Source organism: Scomber scombrus, chromosome 6 (assembly GCF_963691925.1).
Source record: "Scomber scombrus chromosome 6, fScoSco1.1, whole genome shotgun sequence".
Lineage (NCBI taxonomy): Eukaryota > Metazoa > Chordata > Actinopteri > Scombriformes > Scombridae > Scomber > Scomber scombrus.
In genome coordinates, this window is record NC_084975.1 from 6,572,353 (window position 1) to 6,581,480 (window position 9,128).

Genomic DNA, 9,128 nt, shown 5'->3' on the forward strand with positions numbered 1-9,128 from the left:
AGAATTGTATTTGTTTTTTTTTCTGTAGCGCTGCCCGTGACTGCAGACAGTAGAAAACCGCCGGACTGTGTGTGTTAACTATCTGTGTCCACAGTTATGACGGAGTGTATCATATGACAGCCCGGGTATCCGTAACCTTTAGGTTTTATATGTCTAACAAGCCTGAGTTTGTTTGACACTGTTTTGGATTGGCAGCAGCACTTTTTAGTCTCTGGGGCTTTTCTGATTTGAGTGACATATTGTGTGATGTTTTTCCAAAACTGTGGTAGATGTGAGGAAATGCCAGTAGCAAAAAATGTGCCCTATGTTATATGAGTGTCAGTGACTTTTTTCCTTCCCTCTTACAGATTTTGGAAGTTATTTGTTTTCATTTCAGTGTATATATATATACATATGTATAAATGTATGTATATATACATATATCTTTTTTTACTCCATTTCTTCAACACTGACAAATGTTAAGTAGTACAAACTATTTCAAGACAGATGTTTTATATCCAGCTTATTTTTTTAAATAAATGCTATTAAAGCGAATGAAATTAAAGGTCCAGTGTGTAGGATTTAGTGTCATCTAGTGGTGAGGTTGCAGATTGCAACCAACTGAATACCCCCCCGCCCCCCTTCCAAGCATGAACGAGAACCTAAGGTGGTCGTGAAACTTGTAAAAACCATGACAGACTTTATCTAGAGCCAATGTTTGGTTTGTCCATTCTGGGCTACGGTAGAAACATGGCGGTGCAACATTGCATGCTATAAGGGACTAATTCTAAGGTAACAAAAACACAACAATTCTTATTTTCATGGCATTATACACTAACTATAATGAACTTATGAATATCACATTCCACTTCTGTCAAGTCTGTCCCGCTAGATGCCACTAAATCTTGCACATTGGTCCTTTAAGTTCATGGATGATTGCTGCAACTTTTCCAGGAGTAGAAAGAGGCCAACATTTATGTAACCTGTGTCCTAAAGTGACTCTCCTGATTAAACATTAAGACACTGGCTGATTGAGGTTACCCTAATGGAGTGGATGTTGGAGCATGTATGACTGTGTGTGTTTCTCTCTCTCTCTCTCTCTCTCTCTCTCTCTCTCTCTCTATGTGCGTGCAGGTATATTCACATGAAGAACACACGTGAAACAGAGTTACTGTGCTTTTGAGGACACCCAATCCTGGTTAACCGCTGTGATAATAAGTAACTGATGAAACAGACATTTTCTTTGTATCAGGATAAGATTCAGATTGACCTCTTATTTAACCTTTATTCAACCAAGAAAGTAACTTTGAAACAGATTTGTATTATAATCCCAACTTGTTGTCATAATTGTGTGTGACATTTTTGCCAAATAAATTTTGAGGCAAACATGTAATGATGGCCTGTGTATGGCTGTTTTTATGCAAGAAAAGCACTTTGGCTGAGTTTAGGGAACAATCATGGTTTCAGTTTAAGTAAAGATAAAGTTCAGATACAGTAAACACATTCTGTCATGTGTTTTAAATCATTGTTTGAATTTTTTCAGTATTTAACCAATCACCACAATCTTTCCCTGACCTTAAATGAGTGATTCGAACGCCTAAAAAACACTGCTATCTGCAAGTTTGCTATTTGCATGAGCAGATATTGTAGAAAATAAATGAATGACGCTGTCAGTTAACATTTTGCATATGATTGGTATCAACATTTTCAACTTACTATATGTATTAATCAAAACATATTTATTATTGTTTATTGATTTAAAAATCTATTTCAGCTGGTATTACTTTTCTTAGAAAACTAAATTACTGTAAACATAATTACTGACGGATAGGGCTTTGGATGAAATAGAGCTGCACCCTGATATGACTGAATAAACATAAAAAGTATTATGTTTTTATTATTCAGTGAACATGTCAGTTCATTTACAGAACCATCATTTTATCAAATCAATTAAGGTAACAGGCTCAGGTTATGAGATGGTATTTGAGGAAATACTTCACTTGTCTCCTCATCTCTGGATCAATACACATATCAAGAATCATAATAAGGGAAATTGCCTTCAATCCAAAAACATCCAAAAACAGCCTTAAACACACCATTTTTTTATCTCCCACGCACACACACACACACACACACACACACACACACACACACACACACACACACACACACACACACACACACACACACACACACACACACACACACACACACACACACACCAAAAAAACCCTCTTACATGTTCTCCAGTTGCCATAAACTCACAGCACAAACCAGACAACATTCCCATCTAATGTTCGACATCTTTTATTGGGTCCATTTGACTTCAAATCCCCGATGGTTATAACATTTTATTCTTGCAGTCTTCCTCTCTCATGCTCTGTAAAACAGCTACATGCAGACTCAATTCCATAACCAGCCCTTGTTCTTGACCTCAGCTGCTCAACCCAGCGTAGTAGCCGATGTCTCCTCCGCCGGGCCATTCCGCGTCGCTGCCCTTCCATCTAACATGGCAGCGACATTACCATCTCTGTGTAAATCGCTAGCCGACGCAGAGACGAGGGGGGTACGTGGGATGGAAGGGGCAGAATGTTTGTCAAACCCCTCCACCCCTCCTCACGTAACCTGACAGGGGAAATTACAACAGCTGCTGAACCCAGCACTAGTCTGGGCTTCTCTATTAGAGACACTTCTAGACAGAATAAAGAGTCTTTCATTAAGAGGTGAAGCGAGTGACTCTGTGTTAAAGTGTGTGTGTGTTTCCCAGACTGACCAATTCTTTCTCACAGAAGTCACTGTCTTAAATATGTTTTTGGTTGGGTTTTTTTTTTTACAATAGACTATCCTCAGCGTATTAGCACCAGTTCTTTCAAGTATTCACCACTTTCTTCAGGTAAACTTCAAGATTCATTCAGTCATTAAACTTCAAGATTTGCGCCACCCCACCCGCTCTCCCAGAGATTAAATAAGAGCAGCTCTTGTAACAAAAACAGGTAAGGATATTAACTAGACAGGACACTTGACAGATGTTTTTCAAATACAGTACAGCGCTTTTTTCCCCCCATCAAAAGAGACCCAACAGCAGCATTGAGGGCAGAACTGTGTGCTTTTCTACCAGATGAAAGTGAATATGTAATTAACATGCTATAATTGCTAGCAGTCTCTCTTTTTATTTCAAGATGAAATGATGCGAGCGCTCTCCCAAAGCCAAGGTCAGAGGCCCAAGCCTATTCAATACATATTTAATGGAGAAAGAAAGAATATGAACGTATGTGGCTGGTTACTTCAGCTATACTGTTAAACATCGCCCACAGTCGCTGCTGTTGCTCATTTTGGCCTGCGAAATAAATTAGGCAGTCAAATAAATCATTGCATAGCATCTTAATACTGCATTATTTATCATTTTCAATGTGTCATTAATAAGAAATGTTTTTCAGCTTGCAGAGTCTAAATCCAGAGAATGATTGTTCATTTCCTCCACTTCCAACTGAATTCAGTAGCCAGACCACAACGAGAACACACTCTACTTAACATAAAAGTAAATGGGCTACCTCTGCTTCATGTGCTGACGTGGTTTCGTGGCTCATTCTTCATTTCTAGATCGTTTCAGCGTTACTGCCGTACCGCCATGCTCCATAAACACTGTTCCAACCGCCGCACTGCTCCTTGAAAACTGCATCACAAAGAACAAGCTCCCCTCTGCACTTCAAACATATAAAATTGAGAACGATTCAGCTTTACAAGCGGGCCTTGCGAATCTACGCCGCGTAGAAGGAGAGACGGCATTGTTGGATGGCGAACACCCCAAATGGTGTGGTGAGAGATGGAGCTGGTTAGGCGTCTCTCTGCCAATGATATCAGATTAAGCAGGGCTTTCAGGGCCCGTCCGGTGCTGGCTACATAGCTCTAGCTGGGGATGACCTCATCATGTGGCTCGGGTGGTTTTGGCAGCGAGGGACTGTGTATAAGCTGTGGCAGGAGATGACAGAAAACATAGCAGAGACATTTTCTGCACAAAGAGTGTGTTGGTGCAGACACTGGCAATGGTTTGATCCTTAAATGCTTTATTTGATAGAATTAAGTCAACAAGAGTAATGCTTTGGATCTGGATCTTTCATAGGATAAGTGACATATTATATTTTATTCACCCAATGTGTTTACTACACTGTGTGAAAGGTTTGCACACTGGCATTAGATGCACCACCTGAATGTCTTTGTTCAGTGCTGATGACATACTATAGTCCAGTCTTCAGTGGTGTTAATTATAGGATTATGAGAAGCTTTAATTGTGTGGCAGATGAAAAAGTGGCCTCCAAACTACTGTACGGCTGTAGGCAATCAATGAAATGTATATTCCACCAAAATGATTCACCATTATTCTCTTTTGTTTCCCATTAAGTAGCTATAAAGTTGTCACTATCGCCTAATTTCACACTTTATGACCAATTTTCTTTATCGGCTTGTTCCAACTCTTTATTGAAGCTATGATGTTTGAAACTGACCAAAATATTCAAACCCAAGACTGCACCATTCAATTACAGGGAGACATTTTATTCTTTTGTATCCAAGAAACCCTATTTCCTCATAATTCAGCCTGACATATTTGGTATCTTTGGAAAGTGAGGATCTGTACTATAATTTAAAATAAAGTTCTGTGGGCTTGAACAGTGTTTGGCCAGACAACCACTGACGGGCTTGTTGAAGGGTTATTTTAAGAGTCCAAAATATGAAGAGTGAAAGACAAAGTAGACAACACAGACCACTGCACAATTTAAAGAAAAGAAAAAGAAACCAGTACTTATTGAATAAAACAGGTAAAACTTAATCAATGTGTTGATGAAAATAATATATATATTTTTAAATCTCACCCAGTGACTTTTACAATAATATCCTCTAATTCCTCTAATTCCTTTAGCTGATATGTTTTTACTTCACAAATCTGCAGCACAATCCAGAGCAGGCTCGAAGTGCAGCAGTAAACATCAGCTAATTGCAAGCACAACACTCCTGCGGCTACTCCAAGATATGACAAACGTGTCACTTCGAAGAAAATCTGACAGAAAAAATCCCATCCACATCTCTGATCTGTCAGCATAAGGGAACAATTAATTGCAGTTGCAAAGTATTTTCTTTCCACATGTAAACCAACAATGTCTCAGGCAATTACTGTAGCCCCCACCCCCTCCTGCCTCCCCCTCCGTGAGGGCTGAGGCCTGAATCCTGCATGTCACCCTCTTCACATAATGAAGAGACAGCGGGTGTCATGTCTGGACTTGGCAATCTGCTACTGACATGAGAGTTAGAGTATTAAATGGACTAACTGCCGGCTTTACCGTTGAGGAACACCGGTGTCTGAGCCCAATGATTACCGCGGCCCCAAACAAAAATGACATTTGTCTGACAATAAAATTGGATACTAACCTGTCTGAAAGCAGTCTCCATTTGCCTAGAACAAATGTTGGCGTCGGCAAACAGTTTGACACACTTTCCCCTTGAATGCATAGAGAAGGCGAAACCATCCTTTGGCTCACAGTAATGGCCCCTCATTGTTGGCCGCAGAGGATGTGGCGCTATTCATACCGGTGGATGATTGAAAAGAAAATTGAATCCCTTTTGATGTGATAAATGTGTCTATTACTGCATTTGCACACAAAATGTCGGTGGAAATTATAGTGGGGAGGCAGGGCTCAGAGGGGAAAATACATAGGGATGGCATATTGGCTAGCTTTGATTGGAGCTGAAATATAAATATACTGTACCGGTAGATGAAATGAGCCCAAGCTCCCTGATTTTTCCACAGGAACTTCACAAATGAAAGGCCTTGAGAGCCCCAATTGTAAGACTATATAAAAAGGTTAAATGTCTGCATAGCTCTCTCTCTTTCTTTCTCTCCAAAGAGCTGTTTGATAAGGGCACCAACAACTGTTTGCCTTGTAATAAAAGGGAATTTTCTCTTTTCAAAAACTTCTGAAAGACAGCGAGAAGCCCGGGGAAGAAAGGAACCAAGGTATTCTGTGTTGCATAAAGTGATGCACTGTGAAGGACAAATTCATTTGAAATTGTTAAGACAGTTGATTAAGTGGTTTGATGTATACATTTATCACAATGTTCTCTTGGTGCCACATACAATCCCCTTTTCTTTGTTGCCATTTTGGAAACATTTCCATTACAATTATTATTTGTAATGAGTGTTTTCTCAGTTAGTCATGTGTAGAACATACCAGCATCTTATTCACAAAAGCAAGCAAACAAACATAATATTCTTAAATATTTCAAAATTCAGAGGAAAGGAAACTGAAAAATACTTGAAAAAAAGACTTCTTATGCTAATACACATGCTTATATCAGGACAGCATGGAGGATACATGTTCAACCTTTAACAAAATAGGGTTAGAAACTTGACCTTAATGACCACAAATGGCATACCAGCTATTGTATTAAAGTTTTAAATCCTTCAGATTTCAGTTCTGGTTGGTTTGATGACGCCCATTGCTATTGTGATATATTTAATACAATAAATAAAATAATATTAAAACTGTCAGAAATGCAGAAAAAATGCAGTTCTCTCGTTTTTTTTAATCTCATTTTCAATGAATGATGACGTTGTGTTTCCTGTGGTGTCTTCACAAAAAAATTCCACCACATATTTGTCCGTTTAATTGTCCTAATGTGAAGCAGCAGTGTGACATGTTTTATACAGCTCTGGTATGTGTAAAAAGAGTACAGACAGTACAAAGTGAGGCTGACAATAATAATGTAAAATTTCACCTTAAATGGGTTATTTTTCTTATGCAACTTATTCTTACATATTCCTAATGCATATAAAGGTAATTTGAATCCAGTGTGAGGATGGTGGACTCCATCACTAACATGAGAAACTACTACTGGGAGGTCATGTAAATCTAAATGTAAATACAGACAGTTGACAAATCAAAGGAAAAACCAACATTAAGTGTCTTAGTGAGGTGTTGGGCTTCTGCTTGCTGCCAGAACAGCTTCAGTGCTCCTTGTTATTAGTCTACAGTCTCTGAACTCTACTGGAGGGATGAACACCATTCTTCTAAAAGATATTCCCTCATTTAGTGTTTAGATGATTGTGGTGGAGAGCACTGTCTAACAAGTCGGTCCAAAATCTCCCATAGGCGTTGAGACGTGGTCACTGTGAAGGCCACAGCATATGATTCACATCATTTTCATACTCATCAAAACATCCAGTGACCTCTTGTGCCCTTTGGATGGGGGGGGGGTTGTCATCCTAGAAGAGACCACTCCCATCAGGATGGAAATGTTTCATCATAGGATAAAGTTGATCACTCAGAACAACTTTGTATTGATTTGCAGTGCCTCTCCCCTGTAATGGGGACAAGTGGACCCAACCTATGCCGGCAAAATACCCACCACAGAATAACAGAGCCACCGGATCCCCTCACTGTAGGGGTCAAACATTCAGACCTCTACCAGTTTGTCTTTTATGTGTCTGTACATTGAATGGTGGATGCAGACACAATGCCAACCATAAAAAGTATCAAAAATGGGATTTGATTCCTCAACTTTAATGTAACTTTAACTGGCATTAAAAGAAAGACCAAACAGAAGACACTTTAAAATGATTATTTAACATTACACATAACAGACGTTACAAAACAATGTATTTTGTATTTGAATCATACGCTAACTGACTTCAATAAACAACCTCTGCACTCTTCCTCTATGTACTTATTATGCCGTTTGGATGAGTTTTTGTTAATGTTTCCCTGAGAAAGAGTTCACGGTTAAGAACTTCTCAAGAACTACAACGAAATAATTCACATTTATGACATTTTAATCTGATCTCATTCAATTTTACCTAGAATTCATCTGAATAAAAGCTCATTGTTGGCATGTAAGTAACCAAGCTTTCTTTTTTTTTTTGGGGGGGGGGGGGGGGGGGGGGGGGGGTATCAGTCTTTGCCTCAAGTGTACAGCAGAAAATATGTTAAATATGTCCTAATTTTACGAGCCCTTTCAATAGATCTTATTATTCTAGATGCATCATGAGACTGTTTTGTAACCAGTTCAAATTTCCTTGTAGTAACTTTAAATATTGAAAAATCTTTTGAAGGATAAGTCCGGCAAAATTCCATATTTTTCTTATCATCAACAAATTCCATGAAGGGATTAAAATCAATTATGAGTTTGCCTGTGAAGCTAAAGCCTATAATAATAATAATAATAATAATATTAATACATCCAGAAATCTTGGACAATGAAGGAAAAGTGAGGATATATGATCATTTATCAGCAACAAATTATAATCTGCAAACAATAAACTCTTATTATATCTATGTATGTATCTATCAGTATCTATGTATACTGTATATAATCGTTTATGGCTTTAATGGCTGAGTCTAGTTAATGTCAAGAAGTCAAAAGAAGCTAAAGCAATATTATCTCAGTTTTTTGTTACTCTTTCATGTTTTCAGCCCAACTGTTACTTTGTTGATTTTTTCATAAATTATTAATTTTCAAGGCTCAAAGGCCCAAATGGTAATGTCTGACTTATCTGCATTAACAACCACTAGAAAACAAGACAAAGAAAAACTATTTGAGAAGTCAGACATAAACTAAGTGGATTTGTCTGAAAATGTGTCAAAACAGTGTATGTGCTTGCATGGGTTATTGTGTGTGTGTCATCTTTTCTCTAACTAGTCTTCTTGTTCTGCTGCACTTGAGAGGTACATGCAGTAACACAAACACTGACTCCACTAGTCTATTCAGTCTGACCCTTACATTTTTAATCGAGACACTCATCTCTCTTTCAATACACAACATCTTTGATGATGAGACGCTCTTTGATGGCAAGTGAATTTCATTTGCGTCTAAAAGCTTGTAAAGTGTTCGGTTCAAGACGATCACCACATTCGTGACTTCTAGGCAATTACTGTAATGATTCAAAATGATAAACATTGGCCCAACATCTGAATAATTTAACAGGCTGAAAACACGCTGCTCCAATGTTTATGAAATTCGTTTTGTTTACAGAATGATCATGTTGAAATGTTCCATGGCATTGAGCTAGCATCAAAGGTCATGTTTGAATGAACTAATTGCATGATATTTAAATGAGTCTTCTAGATTTCGATGACTCAGGTCAGACAATAGACTCCACC